The sequence below is a fragment of the Parus major genome, chromosome 2, assembly GCF_001522545.3.
Source record: "Parus major isolate Abel chromosome 2, Parus_major1.1, whole genome shotgun sequence".
NCBI lineage: Eukaryota > Metazoa > Chordata > Aves > Passeriformes > Paridae > Parus > Parus major.
Window position 1 is genome coordinate 24263257 of NC_031769.1, and position 26468 is coordinate 24289724.

The 26468-nt window shown below is 41.8% G+C and overlaps 1 protein-coding gene and 1 long non-coding RNA gene across 5 annotated transcripts in view; both read left to right on the forward strand.

Annotated features, from left to right (window-relative positions):
* Window positions 1-597: 597 nt before the first annotated feature.
* LOC107200489 lies at window positions 598-12985 on the forward strand. Its single transcript, XR_004495778.1, has 2 exons — window positions 598-4124; window positions 8126-12985. It is a non-coding gene; the product is annotated as an uncharacterized LOC107200489 (long non-coding RNA).
* A 9463-nt stretch (window positions 12986-22448) lies between these two features.
* The window catches only part of DYNC1I1 (dynein cytoplasmic 1 intermediate chain 1), a 183251-nt gene continuing 179231 nt past the window's right edge, over window positions 22449-26468 (forward strand). For 3 of the 4 annotated variants that reach the window (XM_015617547.3, XM_015617549.3, XM_015617550.3), the window contains exon 1: window positions 22449-22639. The gene's annotated coding sequence lies outside the window, so the exon portion shown is untranslated. The remainder of the gene's footprint in view (window positions 22640-26468) is intronic. The other variant, XM_015617548.3, reaches the window with a different exon arrangement.

Consider the following 26468-nt stretch of genomic DNA (forward strand, 5'->3'; position numbering starts at 1 on the left):
ATCGAAAAATACTGTAGGAAAAAAATACTCAAATATTTACCTATTTAAAAGTTAAAAATATATGCAAATAGAAGTTTTGATTCTCTCTTATCTGGGGCATAATATCTGGGTACAAATGATCAGCAATAAGTTTGAAGGCATCGGTTCAAAAGGCCACTTTTGAAAGAAAATATTTTAACATACAGGAGGATACAGTTTGTGAAATACAGATGAAAAGTATCTTTGTTGTGAGATCAATTAAATTACATATTTAGTTTGAAAAAAATATATATATTAACAAGACATATTTTCACTGCACAAAACCAGATTCACTGAAATGTGTCAGAAATCCATTTACACCATATAAGAAGCAGTGTAATTTCTTCTTACACACTCACACAACTACTGTTGAAGTGAGAGTTGTTAAGCCTTCCATTTTGTGGGTACTCATTATGAATAAAGTTGAATATTTGGGCATTTCATCATTCCCAGAAAGAAATATAAGCTTCTAATTCTCTGTTTCTGGAGAAATGTTTTTAAATGTTAGTATTTTATATTATAAATATTAAAAATATTAAATATTTTTGATATTCAGATCAATAAATAAATCCAAGGTAAACAATCTTGAAGATACTCTAGACAAGAGAAAACTTGGTAATCATCACAAGAGCCCTTGCTAGCATTCAGCAGGTGCTATGAGGAAGGGCAGTGCTTTCCCCTGAGTTAGGTGTTGGAGAACCAGTTTTCCTTCTGCTTTTTGTTACAGATCTGCTACATGGAATCCTCTAAACCAGTTCCTTATTTGAAACTCCCTATATGCTGAAGCTTATGAAAGCTTTTTTTTTTTGTTATCAAAGCAATGTGGGATTTAATTGGAGTACAAGTCTGAAACGGATATTGCATGGATGGGAGTGTTGCCATGCTGAAGTAAACAAGTGTATCTGTGTTTGTTTTTATTGGTATTTTGGGCTTACAGCATGCACATCAAATGATGTACATGCTTATCTCTTCTCATGTATGGAAACAGTTTTTAAATTTTAAGCATTTCAGTTAAAATAAGTCAAATCAAATCAATGCCCAAGGATCCTAGTTAGGATGTAATTTTTGCTGAAAATTACGTTCTTCAAGGCCTTGGAGAAAAAAAACAAAACAGTGATTTAGTAAAATTGAACAAATAAGGACATTTCTATCACATTTTCCTTAGTCAAACCTTCATTACATTTCCCCACTTTTTGTGACATACAGAAAGTGGATATGGTATTATTTGCCCTTTACATGAGAAAGACTCAAAAAAGTGTTAGACTGCATTTTGAGAAGCGGTCTGTAGTTTTGTATGAGAAATTCTGGCTGCTTAATAAAAGCTGCAAGACCTTGCAGGTCTGAGGGATTTCAGTCAGAGTTATGAACCCATAGCACCTTGAGAAATTATGTGCTAGGTCTGACCAACATGCTGAATTAAATTCTACTGTTGAAAACATGGGATATATTTCCATCTGAAGTCACTCAAAGAGAACAGTTAGAGCATTTCTCTTTCAAATAAAAAGGTTGTCCCTATTTAACCATTCCTGGAGAAAAGTATCTAATATTGTACTTTTGAAGCATCCAGATAATTCCAGTCCTTTACTGTCAGTTCATGATTCAAATATTGTGCCAAATGCTCAAATCCTTGGAGAAGACCCAGAGGGAACTCATAAAATTATATAGGAAAGGCACCAATTCACTCTTGCTGAGAAGTAATTTGGTTTGGTTTAGTAACCTGTGAAATAGTTCTGTAAAATTATGAACTTTAAGGAAACTGTGAAGAGTGTGATTATTGACATCTGCTGTAGGTGACCTTTATGTGCTGAAAAGATCACAAGGTAGTAAAGACAAAAAAATTACAACCTCCTTTCCTTCTTCTCTCTAATGGTCTGAAATTGAAAAATTGGATCTATTGAACCCCAGTTAAAGTTAGGACAGCCAAATAAAACAAGGCTACAACCTGCAACTTGCAGTTTTCCAAGTATGTAATTTATATACTTTAGAGACTAAATGCTGCTGGAGTGAGTTGCCACTCTCAACTGAACATAAATCACTTCATGTTATTTCCATCCATTCACTATCTCTTCCATTAACTTCCCCCTCTATGGTAACGAAACATATCCCAGCATTTCAAAGGAATAGATGTACTCGTGCAGATCATCCAAAGCTGTTTGTCCTGATTCTTTTCTCAGTGCTGTGATAAGGGCTGTGTGCCTTGCTATCTTTCCTACTTCTCAGTATCTTTTCTGGCTGTTCTTTCTTTGCTATTTGTGTTAACATAATCTAAGCTCCTGGCAGCTTTATGAAATTTGTACTGGTATTGATCAGCTTGCAGGATATGTATGGCAAATGCCTGAACGTCACAGTTGCTGGCATTACAGCACTATGTAGCAGCTAACATTCCTAGTGCATTAGCTGTGCAAATGACCTTTTAACTCTCCTTAAGAGCATCTCACAGTTGTCCTGAGTCAGTGTGCCAGTTACCACAGTAGTCTGAGGGTGGCATTTTAAGTGTCCCTCGTCATCTTGATATGGGACCTAAAAGGCAGTAGCATGACACTGGGTATGCCCTATGACACAGACATGCCTGAGTGTGCTGGATGCTGGGAAATGCTGAAGGGGGCCCAGACCAGAGCCAGAACAGCATTGCTTTCTTTCATGTAAATACCCCCTAACCATTCCCCTGTAGTCACATCAGTTGAATTATTTTATTCACAGCTCCCTTTGAAAAGGGACCCTGTCTGGTCCCGTCCTGTCTCACTGTTTTCATTTTAATAAACATGTTTTCCAGAAGTGTATTGAGCAGCACAACTAGCATTGAGATATGAAATTGCCTTATCCTTCCTTTTTTTTAATCACTATGAAAGTTATTATTTGTATTTTTTAAAATTTAATTTTATGTCTGATACACTGTTTACAACATCATCAAAAGGTTGTGTTTCCCAGTTCTAGTAGAAGTGTATGGGCTGTCTGATCCTAGCTGCTGTGTGTATTTGTACATAACCTTGACTTGGCCAAAGAGAAAGCCTTTATGCTTGCAGAACAGTTTTGTTCTGTGTCATGACTGGGAAACTGGGCCATCAGCAGTAGGGTGCAACCCAGATTTTCAAGTGCCTTTTGGAGTATTTGGGGCTCTGACAGCTGTGTCTGAAAATAAGGAGAGGTTGTTTACAGGAAAGGACAGGCTTGGTATGCTCACTGCACGGCTGAAAAGCTGGCTGTAATATTCTGTACTCAGAGTTCAGATAGTGACTCATGAGTTGTATGAGTTAAGTGGATAATTTTCAGCAGGATGGTGGGAAATCTTATTGCCAACTGCACATAATAAGTACTGTGCATAGCTACTGCAATGTGAGATACTAGAGGGAATTGCTAGGACATCCTTGAAGTGATGGGTTAACTTCTTAGCCAGAGGGAAGTTGTACATGTGTTATTTCCGGTTACTGGATAGTAACCAGTGTGAATGACTGTGAATGAAGTCCTAATTCAATGGCCATTCAGTTCAATGTTTCCAGTCATTTCAGCTGTAGTTTTAAGTGGGAACTGGATCAAACCTCTCTGTAAGATTTGAGATAGCAAAAGGCACACTGAAAGGAAAAGGTCAGTTTTATTGTTCATATTTTAGTTTTTCAATAATTTCTAAAGACTTCTAGGGAAGTATTTTTTTAAGTCTGATTTTCCCTTTGTTCAGTTTCCTACATTATGCATAGATTAATTCTATGAGTTGAATTTATTTATTTTTTTTTATGACTGTCTAACTTGGGGAAGTCAGTGACTGGTCCACCTTTGTAGCAAGGAAAAATAAACCAGATATTCCTATTCTTGTTTTGAAATACTTTTCTCTGTGTGCTTTGTTCTTGCTGTTCTTCTAAAATAAGCAATACTTCTGTTTTAAAAGTGCTCTGCCAATGTCTTGGTCATGGGCTTTCAGAGGAAACATAGGATATCTGAATTGAGAGAAACCATCAGGGAGATCTGGTGACAGCAACCAGGGGCAGGAAAGGAGGAACTGATAATTCCCCCATGTGAGAACCAACATCTGAGTTCATTGTAATCAGGACTGTGATCAGAAGGGAAGCAAGGGACACCTAACCCTGGAACTGCCTGTCTCTTCTCCAAATGTGGTAAGAAAATACTAGAAAGGTAAGATGGAGCTCTGAACGGAAATTTTTAATTGATTGAATGTTGCTGTATGCAGGATCTCAGTGAAAAGAGCCTCCTGCTATTTGTTGTTGGGGCCACCATGCTCTGTCAGACAGCTCTTGTGAGCTTCCCAGACTAGGCAAGCATGACATGTTAGGTAACTTCACTGAGCCATCCCACCCATATCCATACAGTGTAGACTTCTACAATGAATATCCCACAGAGAGATCCTGTCAAGGCCTTTTTAACATTTGTACCACCATATATAGGACTCCGATTAGCTGTTGCTATTATGCTAAAGTGTAATAGTTAATGACAGAGGAGAGATGATCTTGCTGGGTTTTTTGGTATTGGGGAGGGGTAGGAAAGTGAAAGAAAAAGTGGACTTAGTACCCATACTCAAGACTAGTCAAAGGATGAGACATGGATTGTAAGTTGCTGCACAGTTTATTCTTTGCAGAGCAATCAAGTCTTCTGTTTTTTTCTTGTCAAAACATCTTTGTTTTCCTTACTCCTTCAGGTTTTGGATAGATGCTCTAGCAATCAGGATGAACGGTGTTTTGGGTTTTTTTCCATGACTCAGTGATATATATATATGTTTAGAAACTCCCTAGATATCTTACAGATGTAACTCTGTTGTCTCCCTAAGCCTAAATTTTGAAACTGGGAACTCAGCAGAGAATCAGATATAGGCTTCTGCTTCAATCCAGGCAGTAAAACCTCATGAAACATGGGAAACATCCCTAAGGCACTTCTAGGAATTGCATAAATTATGTGTTCTGTAGTAAGTCTCTAGCTCTAAGCTAAACAAAATTTTTGAAAGGTTTTCACACCCCACCCTGGCCTTTGTGTTAGCTCCCAGATCAAGACTGTTTCTGCCCAGTTAGTCAACATCTGGAGGGAACAATACACAGATGCCATTTGCTGCTGACTGCAGACATCAAGTCTGAAGATCCAAATCAGTGAAGGCATCTCTCACTGTAAAGTTGTATCCAAAATGTGGAGAAGCTGAAGATTTTTTAGAAGAAAAGGCAGTCTGAGCAAATAATCACAAAAGAATGAGTCTGAGAAAAATGGCCTGATTGCCTCTTTAAAACAATTAGAGGAGAGGACCCAGGCATAGCTGACCTCCCTCTTTGTGCTAACTTAGAAATGGTTCCTTGGATATTGTGAGGGTTGGCATCCATACAGGCCCACACCTTGAGTTTTGATCGAGGTTTGGCAGCCCTCTGCACTTCTGAGTAGAGTAGGGAAGAGAGCTGATTTGGGGGAAAGGGCAAGGGCTTCTGAATGGAAGACCTGGTACCTTATCCTTTAGGAAAGTAATTTTTAAGTCAGGTGCACAGAAGCGTCTCATCTGGCACAGGGGATATTATTGAGGGATGGGAGAGCTCTGCTCAGCTGTGAAGAGAGGACAATAGGCATAGCTGGAGTAAGCACTGGACTTGGAAGGCACTGAAGGCCTGCTCTTGTGTGAATCCCTGTGTCAAGGGTTTTACAGATTGGAATGAGGTTGGACTGAGTGTGAAAGGCTGGTGGGTGTCAGGTGAGCACTAAATCCTCAGTCCCAGCTCTTGTTGCCCTAGGGCAGTGTTCAGCACTGCGTTGAGAGCCAATACCCTATGCTTTATATTAGGATGGATGGTGGTGTTAGAATTAGGGTAAGAGTTACACTTCAGGAGAGTAAAAAGAAAATTGAAATAAGCTAGATACCGTCATTTCCTGTGGGATCTGCTTGGACATGGGCAGGTCTGGTGTTGACAGTGCACTTAGACAACATTTTCATCAATATACTCAGGTCATGTATTTTCTTGTGGGCACTAGTTACTTTGCTATTTTTACTTCAAGGATTATTTCAGATTTATGTTTAGGGACAGAAAGAAACAGAGTGGCTACATATATAATTTAGAATTCAAATGAGGTTTGATATCCACACAGAGCAATGGTTTGGTAGTGATTTCTGTGAAAACTTTAGTCACAAAATGAACAGTAAGATTTTTGAGGATATCAATTTTCCCTAAGTATAAACTCACATGACTCCTTTTCCTTGGTAAAATATTGGTGAGAACTGACTCTAGTTCTGTATGAAATTTCAATACAATTTTGCACTAAAGATACAAAGTGTGTAGGACAATGAATAAGCTAGTATATTAGTATATTATTGTCATCTGCTTTCCAAGCAAACAGGTCGTGAGCATTTGAACTGAGTCTAGACATAATTGGAGCCTGGATTACATCTGCTGCATGACATAAATTTGAAGCTACTAGCTCACATAAATAGAAATTTGTTAGTTTAAGGAAGCTATGAAAGAGATATAAACATAGCTTGGACAACTTAGTTTCTGTGAGAACCATGGCAGTTGTAGTTATGGCACTTAGAAACAGCCTGTTTGTGAAAACATGAAGGCAGCCGTGCAACAGTATGTCATTCCTCTTTTACTCTCGCAGACAGTACTTAAATACCATCTTGCAACTTAACACAATAAAGTGAGAAATATTTGCTGTTCCATGGACCTTTTCTCCTCCTTATGGCTGAATTCATTGAAGACACAATATTTTTTCTCATTTGTGAAGTGTCAACATTTCCATAACACATAATTTTTTTTCCCACTGTGGAAAGAAGCAGTTCCTCATTTACTGGTATTTGTCTAAGAGCTTGGCATGCCTACATGTGACCAAGTATCCACATGCAGCAGGATTTGTATTTTCCCTCTGAGCAGAGCTGGTAAGGGAAAACATGATATAGGTGTACAGAAATAGACTGGGAATTTAGGATTCTAGTCAAGTTGTCAGATCTAATCTAGGCCTCTAGTAGGGCTAAACCTATTTTCTCATTCAATGCAGACATTCTGTAATATTCTGGAGGAAAATGCATTAGAGTTGAAAATTTAAATTTTCATTGGAATTGAAAATAATTCTGATATTATTCTATACATTCAACTTTTCTGTTTAAAATCAGGTAAAGGAAATTATTTTAGAACTGAAAAATGCCTTTTATGTGCCCAAGTTTCTGGTAGTCCAGCTCAGAACATCTTAAATGGACAAAAATTGTTCTTTCAGAAAGTTGACTTACAGACTGACATTGAGCAGACAGACACTACAGTGTCCCATCTTTGGCATAGTGAAAATATGTGCTAAGGAAGCTGTTGCAAAACAGAAAGGCTCATTCTTCCTGGCCCAGAAAAAAGTAAATTTCTGCTAAGTGCTTTTACCTAGATTTTGCTCCTGAAATCTTGCTGTGCACTGTGCAAACATAATTTATGTAGCTGTTAAAAGAAATGTGTGTTGTAGCCATTCTTGGTAAATAATCAGAGAAAACTTTCTAAGTTAATTATATTCTAATAAATGGCAGAAAAAGAAAGCAAAATTTTGTAAAACCAGAGTTATTTTATCTAGAAAGCAAAAGGTTTTTAAATGGGCAGTAGACATTATGTAATTTGATCAATTCTGTCTGTGTTCCTTGAGACATTGCACCCCAGCAGATTTCTGTGGCAGTGCAGGGTATCATGACAGCTAACCTGGCCTAGGTTAGGTTTGCCTGTGTGGCATTGTCTAAGTTCAAGAATGTTGCCTGCTGAGATCCTGAAATGTTTTCTTCTTGTAATGCTCATCTTTTATTTTGCCTGGTTGTAAAATCATACCTAAGACTATTATTTATTCCTATTTATTTTTATTTTTGTTTGTTTCCAGTGTGTATAGTTGGTCATTTTAATGTATTTGTTGTTAGCTAAAGAATTATTTAGGTGTGTTAGTTTGAATGACAATTGAAGATTTCTGAGCAAAAATAACAATTTTCCAAGAAAAATCTTCAGGCTACTACTACCAAAACTAGCCTGTCACAATATTATATATTACCAACAGACAGTTCTACAAAGTGTAGAAAATCTGTAAATACTTGGGAGGTTACTTTATTGCAGATGCTAGAAAAATAATCTCTCTTTTTTCTGAACACTTTTATCACTGTTTTCTGTATTATTTTCAGGTAATCTCATGATTCTGAGTGTGGCAGTGGTGGCTAGAAATGAAACAAGAATCTTATCTACAACACAATAAAACATAAATAAAACATAATAAAACATAATAGAAAGGGTCCAGTCCCAAGTCCAGTCCCTACACACGAAGAGATCCTCAGATGACATGGCAAAAGGAATCTTGGGTAGTTTTGTGGATCCTACACAAAGGACTGCCAAAGCCATGGAAGTCAGTTTGTGTCAAGAGAGTAAAATGTATTGCATAACAAGTTCAATATACGGCACAGATTTAGGTAGTATTACCTGCGGAATAACAGTGATAACAGAACAACACTGTAGAATGTAACAAGCTGGGAGGTTCCTGCAGGGCATTTATGATAACTTCTTCCTCCAACCCTCCAAGTGATAGAGATGTCAGTTAGGAGAAGTGCACTGCTGGACCACATCCTCACCAAGGAGGGGATGTGAAGATCAAAGACAGCCTTGTGAGCAGGTCAGCCTGCAGTGACCATGAGATGGTGGAATTCAGGATCCCAAGGGCAAGGAGGGTGGAAAAACAATGTCAGAACCCTGTACATCAGGAAAGCAGACTTTGGCCTTTTCAGAGATCTTGAAAAAAATGCTGTGGGATGAGGCCCTGGAGGGAAGGTGGGGCTAAGAAAGATGATTAGTATTAAAAGCTTACCTCCTACACAGTCAAGATCGTTCCATCCCAATGAATAAAAACAGACAAAAATTTCAAGAGGACCATGTGAATAAACAAGTTGTTCTTGGCCATCCTCAAAGACAAAAAGGAAGCAAGGATGAGTAACCTGTGAGGAGTACCTGTGAGAATCATTGTCTGAACATTGAGTGATGAAGTTTGGAAAACTAAAACCCAGCTGGATTTGAATCAGACCAGGGGTAATGGAGACAACAAGAAGGGCTTCTATAAGTACATAGGTGACAAAGGGAAGACCAGGGAAAATGTGGGCATCTTGCTCTGTGAGGTGGGGTATCTGGCTATGCAGGGCTTGGAAGAGGTTGAGGTTCTGAATGCCTTCTTTGCTTCCATCTGTACTAGCCTTCAGGAATCCCAGGTCCCAAAGACCAGGAGGAAAGGCTGGATCAAAGAACATGTGCCCTTGGTGAAAGAGAGTCAGATCAGGGAATACTTAAGTAAACTGGACATATGAGGCCATGGGCCCTGACAGGATGCTGAGGGAGCTGGCATATGTGAGGCCACCTTCAATAACCTTTCATTGATCTTTGATTGTTCATGATGACTGGGAGAAGTATCTGAAGACTGGAGGAAGGTAAATGCCACTTCTATCATTCAGAAAGAAGGAAGACCCAGGGACCTGCAGGCTGGTCAGCCTCACCCTGATCTCTGGGAGGGTGATGGAACAGCTAATCCTGGAAACCAATCCCAGGCACATGAACAACCAAAAAAAAAAAAAAAATCACCAGGAGTAGTCAGCATGGCTTGCCTAGGGGGAAGGGCTTGACCAACTTGAGAAACTTGTATGATGAAGTGACTGGCCTGGTAGATGAGTGGAGAGCTGTGAATATTGTTTACCTGGACTTCAGTAAGGCCTTTGGCACTGTCTCCCATAAGATCCTTATAAACTAGCTGTTGATATATGAGCTGGATGAGCAGTAAGCTGGGTTGAAAACCAGCTGAACAGCCGGGCCCAGGGGGTGGTGATCAGAGGTGTGAAATCTTTGCTGCACTTCCCTCAATAAGTCCATGTCTGCCTTCTACTGGGGCCTCAGAACTGGACATAGTACTCCAGGTGTGGCCTCAGCAGTGGTGAGAACAGAAGGATCACTTCCCTTGAACTGATGGCATCACTTCTCCTAACACAGCTCAGGATCCCTTCAGCCTTCCCAGCTACACAGGCACATTGCTTGCTTATGTTCAATTTTACATCTACCAGGACCCCAGATCTACTGCAAAGATTCTTATATGCTGTGTGTCCCACAGCATATACTGGTGAATAGGGCTGTTCCTCCCCAGATTCAGGACTTGTCCTTTCCCTTACTGAACCTCATAAGCTTTCTGCTCACCTGTTCCTGCCAAGACAGGGTCCCTCTGGATGGCATCATGACCCTCTGGTATATCAGCCACTCTGCCCAGCTCCCAGATTTGTGTCATCTGCAAACTTGGGTACACTCAGACCATTGATGAAGATTTTGAGCAGAATTAGACCCAGCCGTGACCCCTCAGGTACACTGCTGGTTCCTGGCCTCTGACTAGACTCTGTGCCTCAGATGTTCAAATGGTTTTCAGGGTACCTCACTGTGTATGTCTATCCAGGCCATGCTTCACTGGGCTCTCTGTGAGTTTCTTGTGAGAGACAGTGTCAAAGGCCTCACAGCAGTTCAAGTAGACAATATCTGCTGCTCTGCCCTTGTCTTGTACTTTTCTTTATTCTTTGCCTCTAATTTGTGTTTGTAACTCCCTCTCTATGGCTGCTAGGGTGGCAGAGCTAAGTGCACCAGTACACAGTTTTCAAAACAGTGATCTTCTCAAAGAGACAACTAGTTCCACTGGGGTTTTAAAACCTTTAACTGAGAAGTATAAGAGTGTAGACAAAATTATCCCTCAATGCTTTGGGGACGTGAGCCATAGCTAAGCAAGCCTGCGGTCCTGCTGCCCGGGCAGAGTGAATTGTGTCCCTGACACCTAGTGGCAACACGGCGCTGTGTAACAGTAATTGAGTCTGTGATACTGGCTTTATCATGATGCTCACACTTTAAGGAGGTGTTTTATTTTCCTTTTCTGTGTATTAACCCCATTTGTACTAATGGAAGATCAAGCATCAATCAATGTCTAAAGTCTTAATGGAAGTTTTGATATATAATGAGAAGTCTGAATAAATAGGAGGATTGAGAATATGAATAACTGTATTTTGCTAGCAGTGTATCAAACATGAGTATTTGAACAAATTCAAAATAAAGAGTTGAGTAAGGAAACAAAGTGATGTTATAATAAGTAATGACTTATTAGGGATGCTTTTCTTATCTCCTATAATTTAGACATAAAACTTAGTTATTAAATAAAAATTTAAATGAAAAAAATCAAAAATGAATGGTGGCTGTCCCACTCACTCTGTTATATTATGTGTATGTCCTGCCATGGAATATACCTGTGCCCTTTCATTTACCCATCATATTTTCCCAAAAAGTTTGATAGTTAATAAAGCAATGTATAGTGAAATTATTTTTGCAATAATAATAATTAAAGTGATAGGTTAATGGTCTAAGGACATATTCGTACAGGAACAGAATCTATGGTTTTTGTGATGGAGAGCAGGATCATCAAGTGGATAAAATGCTGGCTTTTCAGCATTTCAGGTGCTGTGGAGCACTTCATTCTTCTGAAAGACCCTGGCCACTTCATCTGAAGACTGAACTTCCCATCAACCAACTGGATAGACACTGACTTGTCTGAAAATGGTTATGAAAATATACTATTTAGACAGAGGTAGAAAAAGCACTTACAGTGGAAGACTAACAGCAAGCACCTCTTTGGGAGAGATCACAAAACATGAAAGAGGCTGCAGTTTTGGGTAGCAGAACATGGGACTGATATCAATAGCACAAACCTAAGGATCTGTTTATGAGGTTCCCAAATGCTTTCTCTTACTGTGTCAATGGCCATTCCAAACTGATCTCCTATCTCAAGAGTCACTTTGTACATAACTCAGCTTATCTTGAAGGAGGGTGGTGATCTGAAATAATTGCAGACACATGGCAGTGGTGTGTAATGCAAAAGCTTCTCCTTCACTGTGACACCAGATGGTGATGCTACATATCTGTTCGGTGTTAAGTTGTGCACAATGCACATTACATGCACTCTGAGCAAGGGGGATTTTGGCACTGACTTCCATGTAATCATCATTGGCTTCTGTACAAAGATAGGAGCCTGGAGCTTGTCACTGGAATGTTGCATACTTACATGTCTCATAGAGCTCACTGAAAATTTTTCCACAATTTGTTTCATAGCTTATGTGCATGTCAGAGATTTGGGGACAAGGATAGAATACTCCCAAATATTAATAAGATCCACAAAACCCAAAACACATAGAATTAAATAATAGAATTATCTCAGCATGCATTGAAATTCATTGAAATGAAGTTTCCTGTTATACACAGAAAACCATTCTTCAGGTAAACTGGGAAGATAAGATCTTTATTAAAAGTAGACAATTAGCTGTCATTAGGATAGTCATTAAAAATTAAATAAAAAGTATGTGTATAGGATGAATCAGTGGAAAGCAGAGTATCTGGTCATGCTCCAAAAAAATATGTTTATGTACTGGACAGAGTTGTGTGTATACTGTCTAGACACACACATGGAACTATTTTATTTTCATCATAGTCATGGCGAGAAAACCATGCTGAGGTGAGGATACATTAATCTTATAGTGTAGAGTGTGATATAGGTAATGGTTCCTCTGGTTCAGTTTGACATTTTTCACAGATACTTACTTTTCTATTAACTCTGTGACACCTTTACAGTAATACAGTAATACCACAGGAATTGTTTTTGTAGGGGATGTGTTGAAAAAGCAGTATGCCTTTATAAATTCATCTACTCTGATTAGTGGTTACAAACACAAAACTCCATCATCATACTGATGTAGTGTAAAGTTAGCAGTGCCTTTCTAGATCTTTTTGAAATCTGCTGTGTTTTCTTTTCTTGTGTAACCCTGGAACAAGATTTTTAGGATGTGTAATACAGCGGGGAGACAATTGCAGCACCTCTGTAAACTTTTTACTCTTAGACTGCTTACAATGCTTTCAACATAATTTCATGTAATCATCACATTGCCTTGCTTTAGTTCTATTTATAGCACATTAATAAAAGCTACTGGTGGTAAGGAGGATTTTGCTGTACTCCAAATCCTGACAGTTAATTTTCAAAAACTAAATCCTGCTAATGAATTACTGCTCCTGGATAGTTTTGGAGAGGCATTAGCTATATGTGCCAGACCTGGCAGCTGTGCTTCTGGGAAATGCTGAGACGCAGGAAGCAGATATGGACTGCAGGCAGCTGTCAGGCAATTATGTAAAGGAAGGTATCAAAGAAAACACTGCACAGCAGGTGCAGTCCAGGGAAAATGGGGCAACACTAGCCACTGACACAGAAATGAGGAGGGATGTATATATTGCTGAGATATAAGCTGGTGGCACACCATGTGAAATACACAGTCCCAAGGCTGCAGCAAAGCCTCTGCCTTGCCATTAGCTGTGACTGCGCAGGAGCAGGCTGTGACAAAAAGTGAATCTCTCACAATGTGCACTTGCACGGTATTTTACAATGGATGGGTCTAGTTGATGTGTAGTTCATCTGACTAAAAGGTGTCATTCACATTTAGGCTACAGGCATCTCCCAAAGCTGCGGCCTGCGTTCAGTCATGCAGCAGATACCTCCCTCCCCTGCTTATTCAGAGGGAAGCCTGGAGGCACTGAAGGCTGCAGGTGGAGCTGTTCAGTGCTCCAGCATCCCTGAGCTGCTTGCCAAGGTGGCTGCAGGGCAGCTCTGGGAGACCCCTCTCCCATGCAGCATACATAGCTCTCCTACAACAAAAAGGCCTTGGAAGCCCTTTGCCAACAGTGAGACCCTCCCCTTGTAACAGAAGGTTCCAGAAATGCCAGCATCACTGCAGGGCTGATGGGCAGCAGCATTACTAGGGACAGCAGATCTCCAGCCTCAAGTGGACAATTCCCACACCTCAGACAGTCACTACCTTCTGCTGATAATATATGTGTCAAGAAGAAATACCTTATCTCAGGAATGGCTGGGGTAGGACAAGCTCGCAGCAAGGCACAGCAGTTCCTTGGACAAATACCGCACAAGAGTCAAGACAGCACTGACAGATTTTTCTGATGATAGACAGTTTTCATGAGAAAAATGTAATCCTAAATTTGTGTTGTAATCTTTCTTTCATGCATTCCTCAGACTCTTGGCACCATAAAGCAAATTAGACTCATGGCAGATCTGCATCAGCTCTGATGGATGATGCTAAATAGCTTTGCTGTAAGCAGGTCAAAAAGTGTGCATGTATAAAATCAGTGCCTGTCTTAGCTACCACAAAGCATGGCTTCTCCTTCTTCCACAAGGAAACAACCCTTTCCAGGAGGTCAACAGTGTTGTGAGGGGCCTCTGAGATGACGTAACTCTGGCAAGAACTCCCTTTTCTCCTTCACATCTTCACACTGGGCATCATGAACAGACAGACAGTTTGGGGATTGTTACATGCCCTGCGCTGTGCTCACATGGTCCCATAAGGAATGTGAGCCCATGGGTTTTCAGGTGACATCTGACTGATGCTCCACTCTGCAGCTGCCTGCACACAGATGAATCTGGGATGGGACACTTGCTGCAGCAAGAAAGTAAATTCATAGGGCAAGAAACAAGTCGCTTAAAGTCACTTAACACAACTCTTTGCATCCAGCAAGACAGGCAGTAAGATATCAATGCAGACACAAAGTGTCTACTAATGACATTACTGATTGCTCATCACTGAGACACCACCAAGCCAACACACAGTACTTCTCTTCTGACCAGATTATACATTCTTCCTTTCTTTCTGCAGACCATTGCCAGATGCTTCACAGGCTACATGGGAATATGGTCTGTGGATGGGCACCTAGATGATTTGGCCACCACAGAGTCTGACCACTTTTAGCATCCTAGGAGGTCAGAGAGACTTAGGAACACCAGCCTTGACCCCCCCTTCTCTCCCTAGTCTCCACTGTAGCTCATCACTTCCAGCATACAGCTTTCCAGAAAAATAACTATTCTTCTGGCATGACCTTCATCTTATCTTCTCAATCAAGTGCTTCATATTTTGGGCTGTTTTCTAAAAATGCCCAATGTTCTCCAGAAAACAGCAACTATTCCACAACAAATTGTTGAGGCTCTTGGGCACTGCAGAGCACTGTTCTAACTGTGTAATTTGTCATGGATGTATTTCCCACAGTCAGTTACTATCCCAGCTCTCCAAATAATGAACTCTGTCAAGCTGATGTGCAGAAGGAAAGCCAGCACTCAAGTGAGGCCCTGATGTACTTGATGATCACAGCTCCAAAGGTAAGACAAGTTGCCACTGCTTGGGACTATGAATTTTAGGCAGATACTTCCTTTTTTTTTCATACAGAAGTACAGACATAGCATCTTTCCTCCTTCCATTTCTGTCTCAACATCATCTGGGCTGTACTAGATTGACATCTAAACTTGACATCACAGCAGCAACATCTTTGACATTCACCACCTCTACCTTTACCACTTAGGGAATGACTGTGCTGTGACTGATGTAATTTATTCACAGAGAACCACCCCTGGAGCTACTGTCACCTCAGCCTATGCAACAGCTGCCAGTCCTTTCCTCCTCAAAAGGCTTAGGGTGATTTCCTCTACTACAATCCAAGTAGACAAGGCAGGTGTCACAATCACTTTCAGACCCTCCCAGATCTTCAGGCCTATAACTTTTGGACCCTTGCCTGTATCTTGCAGAGCTGCTTGTTCTGCCCCTGTCCAGACCTAAAGTTTATCCCAGTCCCAAACTCTCCCTAATCGCTATTTACTCTGTCACTGGCTTTATAACCATGTAGTGTACAATTTCCTAAGTAAGCCTTCTGCCTCCATCTCTTCTGCAGTCTTCACTAGTCTTCACCAAGTTAAGAAGAGCGGGGCCAGAGATTTTATTCTCAGTGGATAAGATTCAGTCTTATCCCTGGAACTTCATTCTAGAGATGCTTTTTGGTGCAGACATTGTTCTGTCACACCTGGAGAGAGCAGGTAGGCAGTTCTTGAGAATGGCCCAGGGCATGAAATGTCTACATAACAAGGCTTAGTGGAGATGTGTTATCTGTATGTACATGACAGTGACATAGGCATCCTTCAAAGCAAAAATGTTGGAATTGTGCTGCCTACCAAGCACAGACATCCCATTCAGGACATGGGTGTGTTAAAAATTGTGGGGAAGTCAAGGTGAATCATTGTCATGCACCACAATGTCTGAACTGACACTGGATGCTTGCCTACTTTCAGTTCCAAGTCATAATCTCAATGTCCTGTGAGCTGAGGGATTCCAAATCACCTTACCTGCTATATGCCACACATGCAGCACCCTCTTCTACCGAGAAGAGAGGATAGATAGCCCTGTTCAGGTCATGCTAAGCAGTCCTATTCATTTTGGCTGTGTGGAAGCAGTCTCCTTCCTCTGGACTAAATGTATAATTGATTTGATTTTCTAAAAGCCTGTGTATGAAGACCACTTGTCTGCTGAATTTTAGTTTGCCTTGTCTTGGTGGAACAGTCTGTGCTGCCATATCTTTTCTCTTAGGCTTCCTTGTTACGATGGTTGCCATGTCTGAAAGCTCATAGCATTCAATAGAAATTTTCCCCAACTCCTCCAGTATTTATTTTTAGATTTCAATGAGAAAAAAACATACCCATCTACAACTCTATGCAATGACAGCTATTTGGGATCAGAAGCAATGCTGAAATAATCATGCTCACACAGTGCAATGATAAATTCCCTTAACCAAACAGCACTTTGAAGCAGTGGAACAAGCCCACCCCAGAACTGCTTTATCAGCTATCCCCTTTTAAGAAGATTAAACTGTTATATTTCTCTGCTGCTGCTTTCATCTTCCCTCTGTGAAGTGTCATCCAGGCCTCCAGGCAAACATAGCTGCTTATCCTTATCAGGAGACTTTAAGTCAGGAAAAATAAGGGTGAGAGAAAATAAAAATTACAGACATATTTGTCAATAAGCAGTGGTTATGTATGAGAAGAGCATGGTTAAAAAATAGAAGCCATGGCTGGGGCTAGAGGCCTCAGGCCCCAGGTAAGTGGTTTTCTAACACTGCAGCATAAACTCAGGGCTAGGACACTGCTTGAAAACTGACATTGTGCACTGACACTTTGATAGGCACTTCTACAAAGATACAGATCATTACTGTAATTAGCACCTACCGTTGTTGTGTCTCTAGATGGAACATTAAGGCCAGAATTTTCTATTAATTCATACCAATTACTCCATCCAGTTCATGGTTAAGGCATAATGAGAAGGTGAACAAAGATGACTGTCTTGGGCAGAACAAAGTATGAAAAATAAGGGACATTTCAAAGAGACATTTTAGATAAATACTTTCCTTTAGAATCTTCTCTGCATAATGCATTTCTACTTTCAGTTGTATGAATAATTTGCCATAAGGTTCAATTTGTTGTCAAAAATAGCACTTACCTGCTTTCATACATTTTAATACATTTTCATGGTGTATGAAATTCATGCATCGCCTTCTATGTACTGCTGATTTTAATTTTGGTAAAGCTAAGCTTCAAGTTAATATTTGGGAGGTCTCAGGAATCCTATAAAGGAGTAGCATCCTTTGGTGTTTGCAAAAATGCAAATTGTTGTTGTTTTAAATCAAACATAAAGGTGTGGACTTCAAACCAAAGGTAGTGTGGGGAAATGAGACAAACTTTTAATAAAAAAGGAGCAATAATTGCTGGGTGCTGCTGGTAATTCTGTAAACTCAGACATTTCTTTTGTTCCCTTCAACAAAACTATTGAGTTCTCAGGAATTTGAAACAGAGGTGAATGGAGACAACTGTGTAGCTGGTATTTAAGAGAGCTTTCAGAGTCTGTGTTCCCTTAACTGTCCAGTACTGCCCCAAGCCCATTTCACTTCCAGACGGTGCCACTCCAGCTGTGGAGCTCTCCTTTTGCAGCTTCCTCAGTAATTCATAACATGAGCACAGTAGTAAAGCACAGTAAAACCCTTCAAGCCTGGAGTCCTCTCCATGCAGCTGAGTCTTCATGACCATTGCCAAGAACGTGGGGAAGTGTCTCCCAGAACATTCTACTTCCTTCCCAGGATAGCTGCTTTGCTGACATCTTTTCAAGCCCCTCCCAGTACACTGAATATTTTCAAATAAAAGGAATTGGTTGTATTACATGGCAAGAACCTGCTATTTACAAAGTCAGTAACAAATTTTCTGGAGTCTTTCTTTCTTGCAGGCCTTTTCTGTGCCTTGGTTACAAGTACAAAATCAGAAGCCTGGGCAATTACCTTTTTTAACAGGCAGAGTCTAAGACGTGAAGTCAAGTTCATGATCCCTATTTCAGATGTACAGAACTGTTGAGTTTTAGGACAACAAATTTTGGTGACAATGTTGTAGGAAAATGAGGAACAAAGCAAGAAAAGAGGCTTAGAAAAGAACCTGTCACTAAAATAATTGTTTCTAAGAGCACAGTGTTGCAACATGTTTTGAGAGTAAACCAAATCCAGAACAGCATGGAACTCACCAATCTGCCAAATATATCCCTTTACCTTCTACTTATGTACATTATCTCTCATTATTGACTTATTTTTTTTTCTGAGGAAGAATTTATCCTTTTTCAGATATGTGGGGTTTTTTTGGCTTTGTACATGTGTTTGGCAAAGATCTCGAAATCTACCAATAGGAAATCAATTGATAGAGGAATTATTAGTGACTCGAATGTATTGTGGATATTCAGACTTGCAGTAATTTCAACTCAGTGATCTGCCTGGAGATCTAACTGATTTCAGCAAACAGTAAAAAATGTCTTCCAATACTTTCTTATTAACTCTTTTTTTTTTTTTTTAACTGAGCAACCACCCATGCATTTCTTACATGAGTAACTAACTAGTTCACTTGTGAATGAAAGATTTCTGAAGCCATGTGGAATAGTGCCCATTGTGACTTTACTACTGTAACAGTAAACCTGACTTCAGAAGTGATATTCCTCACTTATTCTAAATTTTGCTTTCATTCTGCCTTTTGATCCTTTGTTTAAATCATTGCTTTTGTAAAACTGGAAGGCATTTTGTAACATCCTCTGTTATTTGCCAAGCCTAGGTGATGCCTACCATGCAAGGTGTCTAAAATATGCTGCCATTTTCACTAAGCCTTAGAAATGTCTGCTTTGAAATTAATTTTTAATCTTCAAGTGGCACAAACTTCCTAGAGGGTTTTCTCATTTATTAATGCCTGCTGTGATGTAGGAGTTTCTGGTGCCTAAGGCAGGGAAATGCAATGCACTACTAATTATTGCTAATTATTTATCTTATGTTGCATCATAAACAGTTATTCATTTGCCAGAGCAACTCATACCCATCTTCATTAATAACTTAAATGTGAACAACTCCATATAAAGTAACTTCAAAAAGAAAGCATGTCAAGTTGTTTTTCCTTGAACTTTTCCAATCTAGCAATTAACCACATATTGCACTTATTAATGTGCACGGAAACCTCTACATTTTACATGTGTAAGCTAGAAGAGGGGAGACAGGAAAACAATTAATTTTTGTAATTTTAACAATAGCCTTTCTCAACACAATGCATGGTCTGTGATGGACCTCAGACTTTCCCTTAATCTTTGATTTCTCTTCAGATGACAGTGTAGAGGCTGTGTGTCCATGTACAACTGACCTCTGCTGCAGGGAAGGCAGCTTGTCAGACATCTGTAATTGCTGAACAGTTTGCCCTCTGTTGTTCTCATAAAGCAATCTGGGGCTACAATAACCACCTTCTGAACTCAGAATGAGAACATAAAAGTTTTGAAAATAATCCTAACTCTCTGCTACTGCACATTCACCTGATGATTAAGATATATTTAATCAGATAATGCTACTAGAAGACTATATTGAGTTGGATAATATCATGGATTTGTGGTTAAGGGGAAAATGTAATGTGAGTGGGTATACATTCAGTATACTGAAATGACTAGATATTTTTCATTAAAAGAAGTTACAAAGACATCATTGATCATAACATTTTTTTTCTGAAAAGTGAATATAAACATATCTTCTTGGTGTACGAAGATTTTATTCCTTCCTTCTAAATTTAGTGACAACAGAATTTGCATGCCTAAAGCAAGAAATCCACAAAAAATGGTGAGATCTTTTGCTGTGGAAGATTAGAAAAGACAATGGTGAGACTGAGGTCAAAGAGGACAGAACATCACTTCTGGGGAAATTTGTTATTCCTTCAGAGACCTCCTTAACTGGGCTGCTCATAATTTTTTTCTTGAGTTCCTGGAGGTTGTTACTTGTAGGGGCACATAACCTATATTACCTAGGATTGCTTCTCTCCAAATTTCCTTGGAGATTTCTTTACAATGGTTGATTCTGAGGAGAAATTTGTGTGTTTTTTTAATATACTACCCTGGCCACTGAAGTTTTTTCTGAGCTCCTCTGTATACAATTGCCTGTTTTTTAATAATAATTTTACTGAATCTGTCATTATGTTTGATGAAGATTTTTAAACAATTTTTCCTTGACACATACATCCTTTATTTTTATACTTCACCTCTGGCAAATGTGAATGTAATAGATACCAAAATTATGTCCCATTGAACTGTATTTTTTAAAGAAGCATCTCATGCAATTATTACTAGAACACAAGATACCATTACTTTGTAACAAAAAATCTAGGGCTAAACAATCTCTGGAAACCCATTTATGACATATTTTAGTATGCCTGGTATCATCATACACAGTGATGTCATGGTATGTGTGTGATACCATGGCATAATGGTTATATATGGATAGGACAGCATGTTAACAATAGCAGGATCTCATCAGGCCCCATGGAGACCCAGTCTCATCTATCGATTCAGGAATACTAAATGACTCCAAGGCCCTCATAGCTCAGGAATAATTTAAAGCAATCCGCTGAGTTTGCAGGCAATTTGCAAGTGACACGCAATTCAAAGGAACCTAAACAAACCCTGTGGTATTTATGTTAGGGCTAAGGCCAACACTCCAACACTTTCAAAAGCAAAAATCAGTTTCTGAAGTTCAATTTTGGTTGCCTGATATTGGAAGGGCCTTGTTTTAATAAAGAGTTGCAAACCAAAAGCCCCAAACACAAAACTTTTCAAATTGTGCATTTAAAACCACTGTTTTTCCACATGCTCCAACCTGCAGAAGCAGAAGATGTTGCTCTTTAAGGACTTTCACAGGACAGCAAAAGAGTATTCTTTCCCAATTCAATTCCAATTAAATTGAGGAACTGTTACTTCATCACTGTATCCTCACTAGCAATGGAGGCTTTTGTTCCTCTTCAGGATTTTTTATCTCCTGGAGAGGTGCAATCTGTCTGGATCTGGCAGGAACAGGAGGTGATGTGAATCCTTTATGGCTTTTCAGAGGGCTCAGTGTACCTCACTCTTCGCAGGACAGGCTCTAGGCCTCCAATGACAGTGGCTGGAATAAGTGTTTCCCACCAAAAGAGACCAAGAGATTAGGCTCTGGGGACAGGGCTCTGGAGGGTACCTTTCCTGCTCTCTTAGACCAGAGGGATGGACAACAGTGAGCCATATGTCCAGGACTTCACATCTTTAAAGAACCACAGTACCAAAGGGTCCAAGTTTTCCTCATATGGGGCAGCGTACCTGTGTGCAATGAGGGAGAGGGAAGCTGACTTATCTACACTGGAAGTGGGTGCTGTTTTGCAGGAATGTGGAATATCCCCAACTGCTTGGCATCTCTCTCCCAGCAGATGGATATGTCAGTGTATGGAGATAAGCAGGGGCAATGCTAGAAGTCTGGTCCTCCTGTTCCCATGAGTGGTGAGAGGAAGCAGGGACAAAACAAAACCTCTGCCTTTGGACAGTCTTGTCCTTGTTTAACAATGAAAGCTTGGTCTCGTTCATCTGTTCTGGAGCTCTCCCTGTTCTTCCAGAAGGGGACAGGACTAAGCAGGAGCCTGGTGCCGTGGCAGTTGACCAGGGAGCTATGGGGCTGATGGCCAGGCTGCCGTGGGGGTGATGGTGAGGCTGACTGGGGGGGAGGATGTCCTAGGCAGCTTAGAGTGATGGCTAAAGCAGCTGTGGGGCTGCCAGCTGCTGCCGTGAGGATGGTGTGGGGATGCTGCCTCAGCTGTCGTGGGGCTGAAGGCTGCTGCCATGGGACGCTGTCAGGGATGCTGCGGAGGTGGATGCTGCCTGGGCTGTCGATTGTGAAGCCGGTGTTGTGTTGACAGCCGGCCAGCCGCTCAGCTGCCGGCTCGGCTGCTCCTGAGCCGAAGCCTGCGCCGCTGTGGGGGTGACAGCGAGGGGAGCACGGAGGCGCCGAGCGACCGCACTTGAGGCCGGAGTTGCTGGGGGGCCGGGCGGGGACACTGAGCCGGCCCCTCCGCCGCCACCTGCCCGCGCCCCCCGCGGCCCCGCCCCGGTCCCACGGGCGGTGGCGGGGGTGTCGCTACCGGGGGCGCGCGGGCGGAGGAGGAGGAGGAGGAGGAGGAGGAGGGAGGAGGAGGAGAGCGGCAGCAGCAGCAGCTCTCGGGAGGAGCTTGTCCACCGTGAGACAGCATATTCAGCCGGCGGCGGCGGTCCTGCCGCAGCGGAGGGCGGCTCGGCTCGGCTCGGCTGGGCGCAGCTACTGGCAGCAGCCCTTCAGTCAGCGGGGCATCCCTCTGCTTCCCCGGCGGCGGGGGCTCGGTGAGGGCTGCAAGGCGCCGGGAGCCGCTCCGCATCTCCCGGGTGCCGGCGGAGGTGAGGCACCCGCGGGGCGGCGGGGCCGGGACTCGGCGGGGCCGTACCGGAGGGGCCAGCGGGGGCTGCCCTTGGGGCCCGGAGCTGGCGGCGGAGGAGCGGGGCGGGAGCCTGGTGCAGCCGCCGGAGGCGCTCCCCGGGCAGGCGGCCCGGCTGGGCGAGCGGGCATCCCCGGCTGGGCTTGCGGGCATCCCCGGCTGGGCTTGTGGGCATCCCCGGCTGGGCGAGCGGGCATCCCCGGCTGGGCGAGTGGGCATCCCCGGCTGGGCTTGCGGATATCCCCGCGGGAACCGGCCGGCCCTCGGCGCGGGTGGGCTCTGGCGGCCGGGCCGCTTGTCTGCGGGAGGGCTGCGGTGAGCGAACCTCGCCGGCCTCGGCACCTGCTCCGGTCCCTGGGGCGCCTCTCGGCCCCGGCTGCCAGTAGCGACCGCAGGCTGGTGCCTGAGCGCCGAACAGCTTAAAGCAAAAGGAGGTGGTAAAAGTTTTTCATCCATAATTGTTCATACAGTGTGAGCGGTAGTGGGTTTACTCAAGTCCAGGACGATAGCGGACAGTAAATAGATCTTTCCCCCTTCTTAAGGTAATTGACTAAAATGGTGAGAGAAGGCGGGAGTCAGCCAGAGGCCTTTTTTCACTGGTAGTCCAGTGACATAGATTTTCAAAAGGATGTTACTACAGTTACATCATACTGGGAATCCCCCACAGTCTGCAGAAAACATAAGGCCCCAGATTTCCCAGACAAAGCCCCCGTTTTATGGACTGGAACAAAGTTTGTTTTTCTGTCAATATTGTCATTGACAGAAAGTACAGATTTGGGCTATAAATGCATATAAACATAAGGCTTCAAGCAATCTAGCCTGATAATATAGAGGGCACGAGACGGAAGGACCTGACATGAAGTTGGCACGTGACTTTGGCACTTGCACCTGGAAATTTATCCTGACATACCGGGTTTTGTCAGTGCTTTGCTTCTGCATGAGAAGCACTGGAAATTGCACTAAATAGCTTGAAGCACGGGACTGCAAAACCTCTTTCAGAATGGAAATCCCAGGTCCCAGGACTGCCTGTCTCCTGATAGATGGTATTATCAGAGCAATTGGGGAATTTAATTTCTATTACTACCAATGTGCTTTGTTGAAGTGCCTCATTTGTTCTTGCTAAGTTAAGAGAGAAAAGTTATGTGTTTGTTATGCTGACTGTTTTAAACTCTTTTTTTTTGTTTTGTTGTTTGTTTTTTTTTTTCATTTGAGATGGCATCTCTAGCAACATTGTCTGTATTTAGTGAAGGCAGATGAAATTCCTTTTATAATTTCTCTGCAGCATTTTTCGGCAAGAATGGGTTTCTTCCACACAAACCTTGGGGCTGCATCCAGGTCTTCTCCCCATGGGAGTGCTCGTTGCCCATCCTCTTATTTTATTTTCCCAAAATCAACCATATATAGTCCATAAAAATACAAAATGTGTTGTCCCTTCTGGGAATACTAGAAAGAGCTGGTTGCTCTATCTAACGGGCTGTGTTAGAGGTACCACCATTGCAGGATACTGGATAATGATGTGAAATGGGCTGGAAAGGAAAAAGATAAGGGATTGAAATAGAAAAAAGAATAAGGGTATAAAAGGCAGTATTGTTTCTGAAAGCTTCATTTACTTCTGCTAGTGAATCAGTTAATCATGTGGTATCTTTCAGCTCCTCAAACTTAAGTTCTCACAGAGATTTTAAATGTATTTGTGGTCACCCTCTAGAACTACTCAGATTTATTTGCCAGGGCTATGCCTCAAATGCCTTGTTGAGCTCCTTTGGCTTGGCTGGATCAGCAGCAGAAGCAGTAATTAGAAATCTTTCAGAGTTACCAGCACCTAATGCCACAGTGAGTCGCTGCTTGGAGGTGGTGGTGGTATGTTAAGAGAATGATCCTCCTTGTTCTTTCCATGGGCTTCAATTTTCAGAGAAGTTGGAGGGAAGTAACACTGAAATCCTCACTGAAGTGCATGGGGTGCATGCAATTCATACTGCAGAGATATCATCTCAGGCTTTCTGCCATAGTCATACATAATGACCTCTCAGTGCAATACTCATCTGATACTTAGAGATTTTTGTTTTTAAAACCTTAAATGAAACAAACCATAATGACTCTAGATGTAATCTGTGTTTAAAGGGGACAATTTCCAGCCAAAATACTGATGGAATATGGTGGCAAAATGCCCTTAGTACAGATGCAACTTGTGTTAGTAAAACCGTGCTTTTGCCAGTGCAGCTTTATTTCTGTCAGGGCAACACAAGTCCTGCAGCTGAGTACACATTTATGTGTCTGTATGAGGGCTTGCTTCTCAGGTGAGGACTCAAATACTCTCCCCCTGAGCTGTTTGTAGGCAGGCAGAAATGGTAGTGCAGGAATGATACTGTCTGACTCAGTCTAAACCTCTGATCGATGCAATATGTCCCATTGCTACTTGTTAATAATCCCTCTGAAAGTGTGCTAGCTCTTTTTAGTTAGAGATGACATTGGGAGCTGTTGTTCACTTGGCCATCTGCAAGCCTCAAAACAAGACAGTATACATGAGCTTGTTCCCCCAATACTGTTCATTTTACGTGGCATCATCTTGCCAGCTTTTCTGGGAAGATGGCTACTTCCAGGCAGATGGCAGGAGCTGCAGGGAGCTGCAAAGCAGACTAGTGTGTGAGCCACTAGATCATACAGATACAAGACATCTCTGATAACCTGTGATAGGTCATGTACCAAGTCCTCCTGAGCTTAAAACTATACCCCTGCCTTTTTTTACTGTGCTTCTTCAGCACTTTCTGTTGTACCTTTTGAGGCAGAGGCATTCTGATGAGTATCTGGGGGTGTAGTGCAGCATGGAGAAGGCATGGAGCAGGAGTGATGGTTCCTTGAATGAAGCCTTTTGTGGGCAGCACACTGTAACTTCATGCTCGAGTTTAAGGAAAGAGGTCTCAGCCCTATAGCTGCTGACAGTAATGGAGTGTCTCTCTGACTCGTCTGGTGGTGAACTGAGCCTATGGAGTGATGGCAGAAGTCAGCTGCCCTCCTTGTTTGAGAGCCATGATACTTCTCCAAATGTTATTGAAGGAAATGAGAGTTTCACGTTGACTTAACTTAGAGTTTGCATGAGTCCCTGTCTAACTGCTGCATTGACATGTGTGCAGGTATCTGTGTTACCTGATGAATAATAGCTGCTTAGATGTCTCCTGTGATTCTTGGCTCTTAATCTTACAGCAAAAGTACATGTTTTATATTTAACACTGCTCCCATGCATGTGAATCAGCTGATTTGGAGAGAAAAGTTACATCAACCTGAGGAACAGACATCCTGGGAGTCCTTCTGGAGCAGTGCAGTTCTAATCCTGTGTGTTCCCGAGGTTCTGGCTGACTGTCTCTGCTTTGCCCTAGAATAATTAATCAATAATTTGATTAAAGGAAAAGCCTAATTTATTACCACTCAGAAGAAAACTATTACAGAAGGAATCCTTTAAGGACCTTTTTATTTATAGTGGTATCTTCTCTTCACATTTCCTTTCCCTCTTGCTATCACTCTTTGAAGCTTCCCCTTTTCTGCTTCCCTCAATACTTGTCTTAACATCACATTCCCTCCTTGCTGGCCTTCCCTTCTCCTCCCCTTTGATTTCTCTCCCTAGCAAAGAAATTATATTAGTTCCTTGTTCTTTTCTCCCTTCATCTGTGATGTGGTACAAATAATTCCAAATCCTGCTCCTCAGTTATTAATTTTTCACTTCAGCGCAGCAGAAAGATGCAGTGTGTTTTGTGTTCAAACAATGGGGAGTTATAGTAAGGCAAGTGCCTAGTATGATT